This window comes from Alligator mississippiensis, chromosome 11, assembly GCF_030867095.1.
Source record: "Alligator mississippiensis isolate rAllMis1 chromosome 11, rAllMis1, whole genome shotgun sequence".
Lineage (NCBI taxonomy): Eukaryota > Metazoa > Chordata > Crocodylia > Alligatoridae > Alligator > Alligator mississippiensis.
Window position 1 is genome coordinate 60,616,706 of NC_081834.1, and position 18,293 is coordinate 60,634,998.

Consider the following 18,293-nt stretch of genomic DNA (forward strand, 5'->3'; position numbering starts at 1 on the left):
CCAGGGCTTGGATCGGGTTTGCTTCTGTTTCTCTTTGCGCGGGGTTGGGGGCTCAGCTTGTTAAAGATGTGATGTCCGCTGACACTTGGGGAGGAGGAGGTAAAACTAACCAGACACCTCCATAGACCTACTCTAGGCCGATGAATAGACCCACACGATCCTACAGGGAGCCCCAGGGGAAAAGACAGACTGGCAAAGACATGAAACCTCCCGCTCTATCAGATATATTCCTAGAGCCTCTCTTCTTCCTCAGACCCAAAGATATCACAGAGCTTATACACTTCATCCTCACACACAACAATTTCACTTTTAATAATCAACATTTCCTCCAGATGATGGGAACAGCTATGGGCACTAAAATGGCCCCACAGTATGCCAACCATTTTATGAGCCACCTGGAAGACGACTTCCTCAAGAACTGCACCATCAAACCCTTGCTGTACTTACGATAGATTGATGACATCTTCATCATTTGGACTGAGAACCTGCAATCTCTAATTGAGTTCCACCAGAAATTCAACAGTCACCATCCCTCCATCCGACTTTCCCTAGAATACTCCAGCACCAACATCCCCTTTTTAGACACAATGGTCAGTATCCAGAAGGGTAAAATACAGACCACAGTATACAAGAAACCCACAGACCAACATACATATCTGCACAGAACCAGCAATCACCCGAAACACACCAAAAAACCTGTGATATACAGCCAAGCCCTCAGATCCCACCGCATCTGTACTGAAGAGCACACCCGGGATCGCCACCTCACCAATCTTAAAAAGGCTTTCACCCAGCAAGGACACTCCTCCAGAGAGAGAGATCACACGTTTGAAAGAGCCACCCAGATACCACGTGAAGAACTGCTGCAGTACCGAAGGAAAACACCCACAAATCGCACACGGCTGGTTATGACATATCACCTCTCCCTTGAACCCGTACGGAAAATCCTCAAAAAATTGCAACCCATATTAGAAAAAGACCCTATTCTTAAAAAGATCTTGCCAGAGCCACCCATCCTAGCCTTCAGACAAGCACCGAACCTCGCCAACCTCCTCACCAGAAACAAACTTCCTTAAGCCCAGAACACACCAAAAGGGTCCAGACCGTGCCAGGACAAGCAATGCAAAACCTGCCCCCACATCTCCACCGCCTCCACGATTACTACACCCCACAACAGAGCCATCAGCATCCCAGGATCTTACAGCTGCACCTCCAGAAATGTGATATACCTCATCCAATGCACCAAATGCCTTGATGGAAAATACGTGGGGAGTCCAGACAACAACTGCGCACCAGAACGAACGCACACCGGACATCTATCAAAGACAGAAACACCCAATTACCGGTGGGGGCACATTTCTCACAGGAGGGCCACTCTCTCCCCAATCTCTCAGTCCTGATCCTCCCTCAGCTTCCCGCAGGAGCCATGACTTGATTTTACCTGCACTGCTGCCGTGCCCCGAGGTGTCACAGGGCTGCCCTCTGCCGACACGCAGTGTTCATCCAACCGGAGCTTAAAAGCAGAATTCAAATCCACATCATGGAAAACTAGTGTCACAGGCTTACTGAGAATACCGGAGTATGTAAGTGCAGGACGGGCTTTGCAAGAATTGAATCTCAAAGGAGCATCTCGGTTAGACACCTGTAGCAGGACTACAGCCCACTGGTTCAAACTCAGCTGTTTTGGTTTTTTCATTCCAGTTTATACTTGACTAACACAGAGCTTGGACACTGGAATGACATTTAAAATGAGGAGTCCAGCCATTGACTACGAACTTGGAAAAACTCAGTTTAAGCAGAAGTCTGGGGACAGAAGAATTAACATTTTATCTTTTGTATGTTAGGAGCTCATCTGACTCCAATTACCATTGCACCCACGTGCCTGACAGCCTACGGTGGATGTATCTTCACAGCTTCCCCGTGAGGTAGAGAAGGAGCATTCCCACTCACGGTCAGCGCACTGAGGCACAGAGGGACAAAAGGATGTGCCCAAGGTCAGCAGGGCAGGCTGTGGCAGAGGCTGGAACGAAGCTCAGCTTTCCAAAGTCCTTAGGTAACCGGTGACTGTGTTACCTCTCGGTAGAGCTTGCGTCTCCTCTCCTTTGCATGAAATGCAGGAGTAACCACAAACGCATGAAATACGCACCAGAAAGATAAGACTGAAGGCCAATGTTTCTATGATGAGGAATAGGAATGACTGGATCATTTCTTTTAAAAATTAGGGGAAAAGCCTCCATACGTTTCTCTTTCATACACCTCACTGCAGGATCACCATGCAATACAGCACAGCTTTGCTTCCCAAAGGCCAAAAAAACCCAACAATCTTTCTGCCTGAAAAACAATACAATTTAAGTCTTTTCAAAGGTTTGGCTTCATTCAAATGATTTACATGTGTTGTTTCAGTACAAGACACAAGAGGCATGGAGAGGAAATGTATGAACTCAACACAAGTCGCACCTTCAGCTAATTTAAGTTATAAAGTTAAAGTAAAAAAAAGAAAACGTTTTCTATCAATGACTAGACAGAGATCAATAGGATAATCAAGCTGCTTTAAAAGCCTACAGCAATCAACAGTAATTGAATATACTTTTGCTGTCATTTCGTCATCTCTCATATTTTTAATTAGTCACCAAACTTCAACTAACCTTTGGCTGGCTTCTGGGTAAAAATTAGCTTCCAGGACCTATTGACAAGGTGGCGGAGTGCTTAAGGGGATGGGCTATTAATCCTTTGGGCTCTGTATGTGTGGGTTCAAATCCTGGCCTTGTCATGAATTACTTGTGTAAATCAGGGCTGAACCACTGATTGTCCTTCTGCTGACTTCCCTAGGAGCCAGACTGTCAAATGGTGAAACTTGGGCAATTTTGTGCACTGGGCACGTGTGTTTTGGGGGCTCTGGGCTCCAGGCAAGTGGGGAAATGTTAGCGCCCACACCAGGCTAGCCCACATAACAGACATCCTACCTCAAAAAGTATTCACTTCACAAGAGGTTGTGGTGGAGCATGACAGTGGGAACACCAAGAGGGCACTCTGCTCCCCACACACCTTGTCATCCCATTCCCAGTCTGGCCTTTCCCCTGGCGAGGCTTAGAAAGCCCCAGGAGTTAGGAGGATCTTGGGCGCGACTTAGAAAGCCCCAGGAGTTTGGGGGATCTTGGGGCGGGGGCACTGGGCAGCAAGCTGAGCAGCTGCCTGGACAGGCACGAGGAAGGAACAACCCTCCCCAGTAATGGGATTTCTCTGCCCTGCGCGCGGCAGGTCTCACCCCGCAGTGTTTTATCATGCACCCGCGTTCACCCCGCTGGCCCTTTTGCTCCAGCCTGACCCTCTGATCCCTGCGCAACTTGGGAATGTCTTCCATTTTCTGCCACCCGGGGGGATTCCCTACCCAAGACGGCTCCCGTGAAGAGCACGATACCGCGTGGATGAGCCCCTGTTGGTGATGGACAGGAGGGGTTTCGGAGCAGGGGGGACCAAAGGGGTCACCTCTGTGCAAGTCCTCGTGTCCTTCCCACCAAGGGGCAGAGAGGACACGCGCACTCAGGGCCCTCATTATCCCCCACGGGTGGTAAAAGGCTGTAAATTATTGTAGCCATTTCCCCGAGATGTCCGTCACCACCCTTCCCTCCGAAACGTCACACAGAGACATTTGGGGGGCAAGAGAGACGAGCGTACATTCGAGTATGCACAAGGAAGAGCTTTCCAGTCCAGGCTCACAGGTCATTTCCTGATATTTCGTACTTTCTTAAAGCAAATGGCTCTTTTTTTGAACCCGAGCATCCCTGGGGAGAAGTAAAACCAGGCCAGATGGCAAGTTTCAAACATCAGCCTTTCCATACAGACCACCGTAGGCAGCACGAGTTACAATCACCTCCGAGGAAACACTGGCATTTCTGCCGAACTTGTGCAGAGCTGGAAGGGTCTTGCGCAGACTTCCCCAACAACCTCGGAAACATTGTGGGATGAGGCTTGTTGGGCTGACACTGTTTAAATCTTTGACCTCAGGAAGTGCTCCCCAAACTTTGCCTCCATATGAAGGAAGCTTACACCAGGAAACTACGGCTATGGACCGCACCCAGAGTGGTGGCGGATGGGTCCTTCTCGGCTTGGAGGGAGGTGGGCAGTGGGGTCCTGCAGGGTTCAGTCGTCGGACCGGTATTATTTAATATCTTCATCAGCGATTTGGACGAGGGTGTGGAGAGCACTCTCTCCAAGCTGGCTGATGATACCAAGTTATAGGGGAAAGTTAGTACACCGGAGGGCAGGGAGCAGATTCAGGCCCACCTGGACAGGTTGGATCAAAGGGCAGAGAGAAATAGGATGCAATTTTAATAAAGATAAATGCAAGGTACTCCACCTGGGAAGGAGGAGCCCCAGCACACCTATAGGTTGTGGAGTGTCCTTCTCAGCAGCTCGGAGGCAGAGAGGGATCTTGGAGTCATAATTGACTCCAACATGAACAGGAGCCGGCAGTATAATGAGGCCATCCACAAGGCCAATCGCACCTTGTTGTGCATGAGCAGGTGCATGACTAATAGCTCAAGGGAGGTGATGCTCCCCCTCTATGCGGCACTGCTCAGGCCGCAGTTGGAGTACTGCGTCCAGATTTGGGCGCCGCACTTCAAGAGGGACGCGGGCAATCTGGAGAGGTCCAGAGGAGGGCCGCTCGCATGATTAGTGGCCTTCGTGATAGACCCTACGGGGGGAGGTTGAGAGAGCTGAATCTCTTCAGCCTTCACAAGAGACGGCTGAGGGGAGATCTTGTGGCCGCCTATACATTTATTAGTGGACGTCAACGGGGAATAGGGGAAGCGCTGTTTCCTAAGGCGCCCCAGGGAGTGACTAGGAATAACAGGTGTAAACTAGTTGAGAGTGGATTTAGGTTAGATATCAGGAAGAAATGTTTCACAGTAAGGGCGGCCAGGATCTGGAATGGGCTCCCAAGAGAGGTGGTGCTGTCACCTACCTTGGAGGTCTTCAAGAGGAGGCTAGATAGTCACCTGGCTGGGGTCATCTGACCTCGGCCCTCTTTCCTGCCGGGGCAGGGGGGCGGACACGATGATCCATTGTGGTCCCTTCCGACTACAATCTATGAATCATCTTCTCTCCAACAGGCCATGGTTTGCTGTCCGGTGAGCCCACACAACCCCAGACAGCCTCAGGCTTCCTGGGTATAAGCAAGAGTGGATTTTGGCCAAATGAACATCTCTCTTCACCTGCCGGGCCAGTAGAAACACATATAACATGTTCCTCCCCCAGCGAGTTCCCTTCTCCTTCTTCGCGTGGAGAGGACATGAGTCCAGGAAGATGCGGAGGGACCCAGAGGCCAGCTCTACGCTGGGCTCCAAGCCTGCGCCCCAAACCCTGCGGGATCTCTCTGCGCAGGTACTTAGGTCTCAAGTGGACTGTGATCTTCAGGGTTCAGTAATGTTGCCGAATCTGGACTCCATTTCCTCGTGTTTTACCATTCAGGTTTCTAACAAGCTCCGCGAGAGTTCACGTGCGATGTAGTGAAATATCTTTGACCACGCTCGGTAGTTTCCCCGCGCGGTTATGCGCTTTGCCGTTGTAAACGACAGCTTCACCCAAGAAGATCAGCTTGGGCTGGATTTGAGAGCACCTGTCCAGCGCGCCCTGAGGAAGAAAAAAGAGACAAACAATTGCACCATGAATCGCTGCAGGGGGATCCATTGGTGCTAAATCCAAAGCCTAGTCTCAAAGGAGCAATAAGGGAATAAGAGGGGCCACATACACGAATAACATTAAAGCACTGACTGCACCTGTTCTTTCCACCCCCGCCCCCAACATTTTGATGACCAGTGGTTTGGTGAGGGCCAACCCTTCTCATGATCCAGCATCTGACTCAGCCACTTCAATACTGCAGGAATGGCCCAAGACCTTCCAGCACGGGTGCGGTTTTTTGGTATTAAGAAAGATTTTTTTTTTGTGGTAGGAGTTGTAACAGGCATGACAAGGTGGCCGAGTGGTTAAGGCGATGGACTGCTAATCCATTGTGTTCTGCATGCATGGGTTCGAATCCCATCCTTGTCGTGCGGCACTTTTGTGGAGTGAGGTGGGCACGCTGGAGGGGAGGAACAGGATCCAGCTAGCTCTGGACAGGTTGCAGAGGTGGGTGCATGAAACTAGGCTGGGATTCAACACAGACAAGTGCAGGGCAAATGAGCCAGCAGCACACCTATAGGCTGGGAATCACCACTCTTGCCAACATGGTTGCGGAAAGGGATCTTGGAGTCATCGTTGACTCCAGGACAGACATGAGCCACCAATGCGAGGAAGTGGCCAGCAAGGCTAACCGCACCTTGTTGTGCATCTACAGATGCATCACAAGCAGGTCCAGGGAGGTGATCCTTCCCCTCTATGCGGCGCTGGGCACGCCGCAGTTGGAGTACTGCATCCAGATGACGGAGAAGGAGCGCATGCATGCATTTCCAAATCACAGACACAGCGCGTGAGACAAGCAGCCTGCACATGGAAGATCTTGCATTTGTTTTAATCCGAGAACATTTAACAAGGATGGCCGCATATGTAGGGAACAGATAAGAAAGGCTAAAGTGGCGACCAAACTTAGATTAGCAACAGAAATCTGCATGGGCTTTGCTCAAGCCGGTGGGCACCAGCCCAGCGTGAGTCCTGACCTGCCCCAGGCGATCTGCCCCAGCCCAAAGCATGCTGGGAGATTGCACCAGGCAGCAGAGCCAGGGGGCCTGAGTTATCTCCCTGCTCTGGGAGAGGGAGTCGGGGGCAGGCCAGGAGCCCGGACCCCTGAGCTCCCCTTGCTCTGGCAGGGGCTGGAGGGTTACGCGGGGGATCGGGGAACCCAGGCACCTGGGTGCCCTCCCGCACCCCAGCAAGCGCTCACCCACCTGAGGTCGGTCTTCAGCTCCACCGCCACGTCTCTGCCCCCCACGGGGAGAAGAGAAGGGGAAGCAGAAAAGCTGGATGGGGAAAGGGCAAGAGGGGCTGAGCCCAGGGCAGGGCACAGAGTACCTCTGCCTGGACGCCCTGCCATGCGCTGGGCACCAGGGCGCCCGGCCCAACTACATCATCCCAGCCAAGGCTTTTTCTAGCCGGGGCTTCAAAACCTCCAAGGATGGAGATTAGAGAGCCTCTCTGGGAGCCTGTTCCTGTGCTTTACTAACCGCCTCCTGAGCTTTTCCTCTGATCTAACCTAAACTTGGCTGGATACAACCTGAGACCAATACCCCTTCTTATACCTAGGCCAACGTCTGCCCCAAAGGCCAGCCACCTCTCCTATTCCCGCTGTACCCAGCCTGACACCCCCACAGCCAGCTGCAGCTCCTGTCCCTGCTATACCCAGCCCAATGCCCCAGAGCCAGCTACAGCTCCTACCCTTGTTTTCTGCAGCTGGTCACCCCTGCCAGACCCAGCCACAGCTTCTACCAATTATACCCAGCCTGACGCCCCCCAGATCCAACTCGGGGCAGCAGGGAAACTGAGGCAGGAATGGCGTGACCCGCAACCCAGCAGCAGGTTTCCAGCAAGTGGGGTGAGCACCCAGGTGTCCGGGTCTCCAGGCCGTGCTGCCCTCTGGCATTGCTAGGTCAGAAATCTGAAATTATTGTACGGGAAGCTCAAATCCATGGATTTTCTGCAAAACTATCCTACAAAAAAAGCGTGCAAATAAGTCTTGTTCTTGCTGTAACATCCCTTTGCCGTATGCTGTTCTCATCACGTCCTCAGTCTTGATCAACAGCTTCTTGGAGGCGGTGGTGGCGGTGGCAGGCCCTGCCCCGGGCCCACACAGCGCGTCCCCAGCACCGCAGCCTTGGGGAGGCCATTGACCAGTGCCATGAAGCTTGGCTACTCACACGGCTGGTCCAATATCTCAGCCCGAGCCCGGTCTGGCCCGCTTGCAACACAAGTGCCGAGTCCTGTCCCCAGCAACGCTGGGCTGGGAGTGGGGGAGAGGAGACTTGTCCCCACCTGGATGTGGACGTGTGCAATGTGCCCAGATGTGCTTCCCAGATGTGGGGGTAGCAGCTGGCCTAGAGGACCTGCTGCAGCTGGAGCCTTTGGCTGCACCAGGCCAGGGCGCTGAGGGGGTTGAACCCTGACCCCATGTTCCCGGCGGGGACGTGGTCAATCCCCCACCCCGGGGCACCTGGAAGAAGGCCCCGGCCCAGCCCCGTCTCCTGGGACTGCAAGGGCAGGCAGCCGGCACTGCCCCGTGCACAGCACAGAACCGGGGGCCAGTTTCAGGCTGGATGTAAGGAAGAATTTCTTTATTATCTGAGCCCCCAAGGTCTGGAATAGCCTGCCGCCGGAGGTGGTTCAAGCACCTACTTCGAACACCTTCAAGAGACATTTGGATGTTTATCTTGCCGGGATCTTACGATCCCTGCTGACTTCCTGCCCCTTGGGCAGGGGGCTGGCCTCGATGATCTTCTGAGATCCCTTCCAGCCCTAATGTCTGTGAATCTACGAAATGAATGAATTCATGCCACAAAAAAATGCGTGTGCACTTTGAAGATACAGCATCATCTGTTGAGCATCATGCACACAGGGTCGGGACCAAGTGCTTTCAGAGTTGCCCAGCCAAGGTCATTGCAGGCCCGGCTGCCCGTGCTCTCTGGCCTGCTCTGTCTTCCTGGACCTGGTCCTGGGGAAGACTCCAAGCAAGGTATCCTAGAGGGGACCCTGCCGCAGTGGTCAGGTGGGATGAACGGGGACCCTGATTTCTTGCTGTGACCCCATTGACTCCAGTGCAAGAAGGAAAAGACGGCAGGATACAGCAGTGCCCTGCAGAACAGGGCCCGTGACCAGCCATGGCCTCTCCAGGGGAGTTCAAGCCCTGGCACCTCACGTGCACGTGCTCTGGTGAGATGCTCACGGCAGGACTGGTCCTGAGCACCCAGAGAGCAAGGGCAGGATGACCCGGACATTTCGCAGGTCACCTTTATATCCCATGGTGACATGAGCGGGGAAGAGGGCAGGCTTGGATCCCACAAGCTGCCACAGCGCTGAGGGACCCCATGTCCTCACATTTACTGGGATCTCTGCATGTGTCAGGCCAGGGAGCTGGACCCCAGAGGTGAAAGCTCCCACCTGGACGGTACCTGCATAGAAATCCTGATGTGATCTGCCACCTGAAACCTGGCCTGACCCGGCCTGAGGAAGGGGTCAGACTCCTCTGGGAAGTGGAGGGGGAGAAAACCCTCAGGGCAGATGGGAAGCAATGACTAGGGGAACGTGCAGGATGACGTGCTGAACCAAACCCAAGCACCTTCTCTTCAGTGAAGCCCTTAAGTGAGCCCAGGGAAGGTTTCATGAGGATTTGCAGAGAGCAGAGAGGCCTGAGGATCTGGCCCCGGGGCTCGGGGTTACCCGGGACCCTGCCCCAGGGCTGTCCCTGTGCTTCGCTGCCGGCCCCAAATGTCACGGTCAAAGGTCGTCCGGGGCCGGGGACCCCCGCAGGCCAGGCCAGACCCCCGGCGCCCACAGCCCTTGCCCCAGGGGGATGAACACTCTGGTTGCCGTGGCAACGGTCCTGTTGCTTAAAAGTGTGACATCACAATCCCCAGCCTAACTGTCAGCCCGGCTCCGCCCAGCGCGCTCGTGGCGTCGCCGCAGCCAGTCGCACGTCCCGGTCGGCAGTGTTTGCGGAGTTAGTTGATTCGCTGTTAGTTGGTTTGTTATGTTTGTTAGGTCGTTAGTTCGATAGTTTGTTATTTCAGTAGTTCATTAGTTCACTCATTCATTAGGTAGTTCGTTAATTCCATAGATAGTTTGTTACTTCATTAGTTCGATAGTTTGTGAGTTCAGTAGTACATTAGTTCAGTAGTTAGTTCATTAGGTAGTCACTTCTTTGGTTAGATAGATCGTTAGTTCCATTAGTTAGACAGTTAATTAGTTCCTTAATTCAGTAGATCAGTAGCGTATTTGTTAGTTAGTTAGTTTCCTGTCGTTCCCCACCCGAGCGGCGGGAGCGCGCGCCTGCAGGAGCCATGAGTGCCCGTTCACGGGACTCACGGTGCCGTGGTGGGGCAGGGGCTCAGGCTGCGCCAGGCCCAGGACGCGGCCCTGGGCCTCGTCCCTGCTCTCGCCAGCCCGGCTCCTCTCGCCCTCCTGCAGCTCAGGGCTGTGTTTGGTGCAGATGCTGCAGCGCGAGAAGCTGCCACCGCTGCGCCTGCGCTCCAGCACCCCGGGTGAGGGCTGGGCACGGCCCCCACGGCACCAATGGGGGTGGGCGGCACAGGAGGCTTCAGGCCCGGCAGGGTTTGCCTGGCAGGCCAAGCCCCGCTGTGCCAGGTCCAACCTGGACAGACCCGGCTCCGTGCCCCCAGCTGTGCCCCCTGCTCTGCACCAGCAAGCTCCTGGAGACGGGGAGCAGGACTGGCCCCCACGGGCTCCTCACTCTGCCCCGGTCCTGGCCCTGCCCCTGCCCGAGTCTTGCCCGTGGCAATGGCCCTGCTGCCCTCTGCTCCCTTGCAGGGGGAGCCACACGGGCTCTGGGACCCCCGTCCTCACAGCGGTGCTCAGTCCCCCCAGCCTGATGCTCAGCCCTCGTCTCCCCTCAGCACCAGATGCCACCCTGGGCGCAGGCAGGCGGGCAGCAGACAGACTCCCCGCCATTAAGGGCGCTGCGGATTTACCTCCCCTGGGGGCAGGCCAGGAGCGGAGGGAGCCTGCACCCGGTGAGTTTGGGTCGCCTGAGCTGGGGGACTTGTGCGGTTGCATGGGGAGGGGGCAAGGTCTCTGCATGGGGGCACCCCCTCTCCCTCCTCGGTCTCCATTCCCAGGGGTCGAGCTGATCCAGCCCCTCCAGCCCCAGAGCACTTTCTTCCACCCTCCAGATGCCTGTTTGGGCCAGGAGACCCCTCCCCAGCCTTTCTGCCCCTCATCCCTTCGTGCCCTGGCACCCACCCACTCTGTAAGCAGAGTGGGTGCAGCTGACGCGGTGCCCCTTGTCCCCCCCAGGACCAGGAGCAGTGCCGGGGGGAAGTGGAGGGGTGGGGGAGACCCTCCCAGCTGTGCGGGGCAGCTCTGCCAGGGCCGAGATGTGGCCGGACCCTCCCGCTGCCGTGAGTCTCTGCCCTGACCAGGGCGGTTGGGGTCTGATCTGGGGGTCAGGGGTCTCTCCCCAGGTGCCCTGTGCTTCTCCCAGCCCCATGCATGGCATGAGATCCCGGGGGAGAATCTCGCTCCCTGCCGACTCCACGGTCCCTGCAAGAATAAGGGAGGGGGTCGTGGGCTCATCCCCCAATCCCAGGGACAGTCCTTCCCAAACCAGAGTGTTGGAGGGCACCTGGGACCCTGAGTGGGAGGTGGGGGCTCACCTGAGATGGGTAGTAACAGCCAACCCCTGGCACCCCCAGGACCCAGGTCTGGGATCCCTGCCCAACCCCAGGGCTCTGGGGGCTGCCATCCCTGCACCCTGGGGAGGTGGGGAACTCGCTGCCCAGGGGAGTCCATCGCCCCAGCAGCTCTTTCCTTCCCCAGGCGGAGAAACCCCGTGGCAGGCAGCGCCGTCAGCAGGTGAGCGGGACCCAGGCGGGCTGGGGGCTGTGAGGGAGACCGAGTGGGCTGGGCATGGCTGCATGGAGGGGTGGACCAGAGGGACAAGGCTGGGGCTGGGCTGGGGGATGACGGGTGAATGCATGGCCAGAGGGACAGATGGGGTCAACCGGTGGCTACGTGTGCAGACAGGCCATGGCGTGACGTCTCCCTAACCTGCACCGTCTCGTTTGCTGCAGCTGGAGCTGGAGGCGCTTCGGGTCCGGCTGGCACAGGCAGAGCAGGACATGGAAACTGTGCTGTCCTGGTAGGTGTGGGGCTGGGGAGGGAGCTGGCTGTTCCCGTTGTGCGGCACAGGGCTCGGGGCACAAGCCCAGGGCCCATCCCACCTTCTGTGCATGTTTCTGCCTGGGGAAGGGGTGTTTTCTGGGACGGTGCCATCCATCTCTCTCAGCCCAGTAATGGTTTTTTGTCTCCACAGCGCACGGCAAAGGGAGGAACGGCTCCGGGTGAGTTTGTATGGGGCAGGGGTCCTCAGGGCTGTGGGGCAGGGGAGGGAAGAGGCTGAGGCAAGCTTGGCCAGGCTGGGGGACATCCCAGAGGCTGCTGAAGCTGGGAGCAGAGTCCCGACACATGGCGTGCGGGGAGAGGAGGGACCTGATGGGTGCGCAGGGAGGTAACGCTGGTGGGTGCGGGGCCCGATACGCTGGGCGCAGGCATGGGCAGGCTCTGACGGGCTGGGGCGATTCTCGTGCAGGCCCAAGTGGAGGCGCTGAGGAGCCAGAACCTCTTCCTGGTGCTGGCCCTCAAGGCGCAGAGGGAGCAGGGCTGCGAACAGGACGACAGCCCCATGGAGGTGAGTCCTTCTGCATGCCCCTGCCCAGGGGAGGGGGAGTGTGCATGTGCCCGTGTGCGCACAGGGCAAGGCTGGCCCCTGCTGTGCCAGCCCCGCAGTGGAGGGGACGGGGGGTTGCCCTGGGGGGAGGGCTTGTGTGTGCAGCGCTGGGCACCATGTGAGCTGTGTGGATGGCACAGTGGGACTGGTGGGGTGACAGGTCTGTGCTGCACTGACCTCCCCTGCTCCCTGGGTTACTGCCCCCCAGCCTCCCCACGTACTCCACCACATGCCAGCGCTGGCCCACGGGCTTGATTTTCTCTTCACTGCTATGTTACTTTTTCATTTGCACCAGACTCCCATGGATATGGAGGGGATGGCGGAGGAGTGCTGGCCACCCTGGAGGGGGTAAGTGAGGGACAGGGAGGGCAGGGTGAGGTACGGGGTGTCCTGTAGCTGGTGGGCTCTGGGCCAGGCTATGGCACGTTGCAAGTGATGCTGTTTGCAGGTAGGGGAGTCCTTCCTTCTCCGGTGCTGGTGGGGATGGATTCAGTCCAGGACCCATTTCTGACCAGCTCCTTTTTGTGCAACCAGGAGCATTAGCCCCTGCCAGGAAACGGAGGCAGGGTCCCATGAGGTCAAGGGGACGCAGACCAACCTGCCCCTCCCTGCAAAAGCCAGCACCCAGACTGGGCCCCTCTGCCGGGCTGAAGTGGGGTGCAAGACAGAGTTTGACAGAGGCGAGTCTTCGTTTGAGTGCTCGCCTCCATGACGGGCAGGGGTTCTGGAGAGAGGGGAGGCCGGGGCATGGGCTGGTGGAAGTGGTAGGGCTTGGGGGTTTGGGGTGTCTGCGAGGTGACCAGTGTCTCTGCCTCCCACCCCCAGTGCTGACACGGTGGCAGAGGGGAGGAGGCGAAGGTGGGGAGCACTGAGCAGGTGAGTTGCCAGGACTTCACCCCGGGGTTTGGAGGTCAGAGCTTCTGGCCCAGGTCAGGCCTGCTGGGACAGAAATCCCCGCTGAACCAAGTGTGAGAACCACGTACTGCTCCCAGTTGAGGAGACTCTCCTTTACCCTTTGGTTGTTCCTGGGTGTGAGCAGAGGGGCCGAGATCCAACCCCATCCCGCGCACACTGGTTTTTTCTCACCTGGCCTGCACCCCACCTTGCGCGTGCCCTGATTCTGCCCTTCTCCCACAGGTTTCACCTGGCCTGGATGGTCCCATGCTGTTTTGCCCCCAGATGAACAGCTGAACTCCTCCCCTCCCCATGCCCCTCCGTCCTCCTTGTTCATGATGCATCTGCCACTGTGATGAGCACCCCTGAACTTTCACTACAGTTTCTATACTTCGAAAACAGCTTTATATATTTTAAAAAATATATTTTATCTAACCAAGGACATAAAATAGGTTGTTTAGGCTAAAAAAGATCGCTTGTTGCTTAGTTGTTTAATTGCTGGCCTCGCTAAAAAAAAAAGCTATATCAACAAAGTCCCAGAAAAGGAAGGGGGGTTACTTGGGAGAGAGCTGGAAGGGGGGTTACTTGCTGGGCTTGCTACACATTTCATCACATGAACAAGTTTAACCTGTTACATAGCTATATAAGGCAGATGCCCACTGGGGTGGGGGTGCGTACTTTATAAACGATTGCCAAACACCACTTTCTACACAAAAATAAAGATTAAGTTAGATCCTTCACTCCTGTGTGTTTATTGACACAAGCGCACCGGACACGAACTCACTGTCCTTTGGAGACAACAATTTCTGGTGACCCAGATGGGACCCTAGCTGACTGCCTTGCCCGGTCCACCACTTTGGCTCCGGCAACAACTGTGGACGGCGCGAGGGCCAGGCACCACCGACCTTATTCGTCGGAGGTCTGACCGTCTCCTGGTTGCCTGACGGAGTCGTGGAGGGGTACAATGGCGCAACGCTTGAAGGACCAACTTAATCGGGCGGGGCGAGGGAGGTTTCAACGGACTGGTGAGTACTTCTTTCCATATTTTGAGCAGGTTGGGGAAGAGACGGCTTTAAAAGTTCTGACCGTGTAGACGCCCTAGGCGAGTGAGATCGGGTGGCAGCCCCGTGAGCTCCCTTTGATCAGTTTGGTTCTGAGGCTGAGCGGCGGTCGCCGTCCGGTAGTCGGACAATGGGAAGTAACCAGTCCAAGATTCCACCCTGCAGTCCCTTAGGATGCATTTTGAAAAACTGGCCAAAGTTTGGAAGCGACCCTATGATGAAACAACAGATGATTCGGTATTGCAATACATGTTGGCCACAGTACCAACTTGCGGATGCTGCAGCCTGGCCGGAGAATGGGTCTTTGGATTATAGCACAATCTTGCAGTTAGTTGTTTTGTAGGCGCCAAGGGAAGTGGGATGAGATGCTTTATTAGAGGCATATATGACTTTGTATAGGGATGGGGTTACACAGAAGTCGTGTGGGATATTTAGGGGAAGCGGGGTAATGGCTTTACAGGGGGTCACCACAGTATGTCCGGAGGAGCCGGAGGAGGGAGACGTGCAGTTGCTAATTGCTCCCACGGCTCCCCCATCTTATCCTGTGAGCCCTGCGTCACCACAGGGGACTTCCACTTTCTGCGCAGAAATAAAGATTAAGTTGGATCCTTCACCCCTGTGTGTTTATTGGCACAAGTGCACCGAGCACGAACTCACTGTCCTTTGGGGACAACAACACCAAGTCTCTGGACTCGGGCCTGCACATAGGATGCCCGCCAAAAGACTTTGGCACAAATTACAAATGGGCACCCACAGACTCCCCACAGTTGGCATTGGGAAACGGTCCTATACTTCCCATCCCACCCTGCAATTCCACCATCTCTAGGTCCTTCCCATGGGAACAGCACTGAGAGAGAGTGCATTTGGCATCTGCCTTTCACCCTCTTCAACGTGGGGACATCCTACAACACCTTTGTGGCTACAAGTTCCAGACCTCCAGCATGACGGGGCTCCAGCACTGTGCCCTGACCTGTCGGCAGTGGATTGATAACCATGTGTCCTTCCATATATTTCGATGTGATATTTTTCTCTGTCTCTCTTAGTAAAGGTGGTTCTTGATGAATGTGCTCCACGTGTTTTGTTTGCCCCCGTTTCCCCATGGGTGAGGTCAGACAGGGGATTCCCTGCTTTCGTGGGTGCTGATTTCTGTGAAATCATGAAGGGTGCAGAGAAAGGGAAGAGGTGCCTAGCCATGAGAGCCTGAAGTCAGTCAGATGTCAGGTTCTAGATGAAATAAGATCGGAAGAGGCTTGTGCTCTGTCTGTCTGTCTGTCTGTCTATTTGGAAAGCTTATGCTCTCAATGCATATTTGTCTTATTTAATTAGCTGATAAAGGTGCAACTCTACCTTGCTTTATTACTGAAGGAATCAATGGCCCATTTTTCCAGGCACTGCGTGGCATCCTGCTTACGCTGCACAGCGGTACAGCCTCAGCATCTCCACCTCATCACATTGGCATGCTCCAAGGATGTGGCCTCCAGCAGTGCCACAGCAAGGCGGGGGGCAAGTGGGGCGACTGCCCTGGGTGCCGAAGCGAAGGGGACGCCGAGAGGCGCTCCCCAGCTGGGGCGGGAGCAGGACGGAGCCGTGAGGGGCTTATCTGGGGAGGTGGGGATGGGAAAAGGGTGGCTTCTGCTGCTGCGTACACTCCTGGCAAGCATGGGGGGGGTGCCCCCCCAATCTGTGCAGGGGGCTAGGGCGGGCTGCCACTGCGGGGTTTGTCCCAGGCATCAAACTTTGGTGCTTCGGCACTGGCCTCTAGGGTGGATCTACCTAAGCCACGTTCTGGCTTCCAGATCTCCGGGAGTCTCCCCAGCCTGGGCAGCCCCCCTCCCAGCCTAACTCCTCCCCTGCTCAATTTTCCTTCCTTCCTCCTCTTTTTCCCTGTTATGCGTTTAATTAGCTCATAGAGCATACTGTTATGTATGCATGTGTCATGGGGTTGTAATTCCTGGGTTCATCCTGTGCCTCAGGGTACCTGCTGGCTGTTGCTGGGGGCTGTAGGGGCCGGAAAGAAATATTTATTCCCCTTAAAGGCAGAACCTGGCCTCTGATACAGTGCTCAGTTCTTGGTTTGGGGCCTTCCTTTGAAGCCTCAGAGAGCAGCTGGCTATTTCCAAGCTGAAACATTAAGGAAAAGGGGGGTAGCGGCTGTGGCAGAAATGCCACCGTGGGTGCCCCTCTCCAGAGACCTGTCTCAGCCAGCCTGGGAGGCTGGAGTTTCATTCCTCAGGGTGGGGATCTCCCACCTGGTCTACATGACAAAAGCCTGGCGCCTGGGAGGCGATGCTCTGGTCACCTGGGCAGGGGGGAAAGACCCGGCCCTGCGCGGGCCCAGGTAGCCAGGGATGCTGGGGAGATTGGTCGGCTTGTGGCCAGTATTGGCAGCTTCAATTGGACCGGGCTGCTGAGGTCAGAGAGGTTATTTAAGGGCTCGGGCCAAGAAGAAGGCAGTCAGCCATTAGCCATGCGGTCATCCAGGTGAATCTGAGCCTGGCTCTCTCCTCATCACCGCATGCTCCAAGAGTGCCCTGCCTCCAGAGGAAACAACAACCACCTCTGGACGATGAGAGTGAGTAAGCTACTAAAGATCCGATTAGCTATTTAGTTTCAGTAACTCAGATGCGTTTAAACGGCTACCTCAGCCACCCTGGTTTGCTCAATGGGATTCCTTTGATATTCCTGTAAGATTTCTATGATACTGCTCTACCTTTTACCCTGTTTCCGCCCTACCCCCTGTAATCAATAAAGTTCTCCTTTGTGACCGGTGTGGGAGACTTATTGAGGGGTGGGTCTAAATTATGCCAAGAAGGCCCCTTAGGTCTGTGGACTAAGGGAGACTTTCCTAATAAGCCCCTGACTTGGGGAAGTGCCCCAAGTGCTTGTATTGGGTCTAGGACCCATTGGACGATCAGGTCTGCGTTCTCCAAGGTGCGCAGAGCCAGAAGTGAGTCCAGAGCCTTGGATGGTGGCAGCGGGACCCCAGGCTAGCGGGTGTGCTCCAGGGAAGGGGTTGGCCGGACGGGAGGCACCCCAGGGAGGCACTCGGAGCCTGGACGGTGGTCGGGCGCAGTGAGGTGGGCGGCTCAACGCAGGAGCGCCCCCTACTGGCCCGCCACAGCGGCAAGATGACACAAAGTGATTTCAGGTGGGAAAGACCCAGGTGGACTGCGAGGAACTAGAGAAGGATCCTGCGTGATTGAGTGACTGGGCAATGAAATGGCAGATAAAAATCCAGCATTGATAAGTGTAAAGTGATGCAAATGGGCAAAAATAACCCATGCTTTACCTATTATGGGCTCTACATGAACTGGTACCACACAGGAAAGAGATCTGGGAGTAATTGCGGACAGCTGGCTAAAAAATACCAGCTGGATGGCTAAAGAAGAGAATTGTGAATGAAACAAAGTCTCAGGATTCCCCTTTATAAACCCATGGTGCCCCCACACACTGAAGACTGTGCCCAGGTCTGGTCCCCGCATCTCAAGAAGGAAATCGAAGAACTAGAGAGGGGCACCAAGAATCATGAGTGTCACAGAGGGGCTTCCTTCCACATGAGAGCCGGTAAAAGAGGCCAGGTCTATTCAGTTTAGAAAAGACCTGCTTGAGGGGGACCATGTGAAGGGTTTACAAGATACTAAATGGGGAAGAGTAAGTCAATAGGGATTTATTATTGACTCTCTTGCAGTACAAGAACTGGGGTGCCAGGATGAAACTAGTAGGGAGTATGTCGAAAGCAAACACAAGGAAGTGTTTTTTCACCCAGCAGGTCATTAGTGTGGGACCCGTTGTACCAGATGTGGTGGAAACTGTTCAAACAGGGATTGGACATATTCTTGGAGGAAAGGGGCATCAGTAGGTATTGAGCACAGGAGTGAGGGGCACGGCCTCTGAATCAGGGCTTCCTAGACCTTAAATGCTGGAGGCTGCAAGTGAGAAACCATGGA

General features: G+C 55.3%; 3 long non-coding RNA genes and 1 other non-coding gene across 4 annotated transcripts; all 4 read left to right on the forward strand.

Moving 5' to 3' along the window:
• Positions 1–5,969: 5,969 nt before the first annotated feature.
• TRNAS-GCU (transfer RNA serine (anticodon GCU)) lies at positions 5,970–6,051 on the forward strand. The gene has a single exon. It is a non-coding gene; the product is annotated as a tRNA-Ser (tRNA).
• A 4,451-nt stretch (positions 6,052–10,502) lies between these two features.
• Positions 10,503–11,539, forward strand: LOC132243897 (uncharacterized). Its single transcript, XR_009455468.1, has 3 exons — positions 10,503–10,676; positions 10,960–11,063; positions 11,482–11,539. It is a non-coding gene; the product is annotated as an uncharacterized LOC132243897 (long non-coding RNA).
• A 198-nt stretch (positions 11,540–11,737) lies between these two features.
• Positions 11,738–12,740, forward strand: LOC132243898 (uncharacterized). Its single transcript, XR_009455469.1, has 4 exons — positions 11,738–11,803; positions 11,978–12,005; positions 12,254–12,352; positions 12,687–12,740. It is a non-coding gene; the product is annotated as an uncharacterized LOC132243898 (long non-coding RNA).
• Positions 12,741–14,021: 1,281 nt separating this feature from the next.
• LOC132243899 (uncharacterized) lies at positions 14,022–15,413 on the forward strand. Its single transcript, XR_009455470.1, has 2 exons — positions 14,022–14,310; positions 15,173–15,413. It is a non-coding gene; the product is annotated as an uncharacterized LOC132243899 (long non-coding RNA).
• The last annotated feature ends 2,880 nt before the right edge of the window (positions 15,414–18,293 follow it).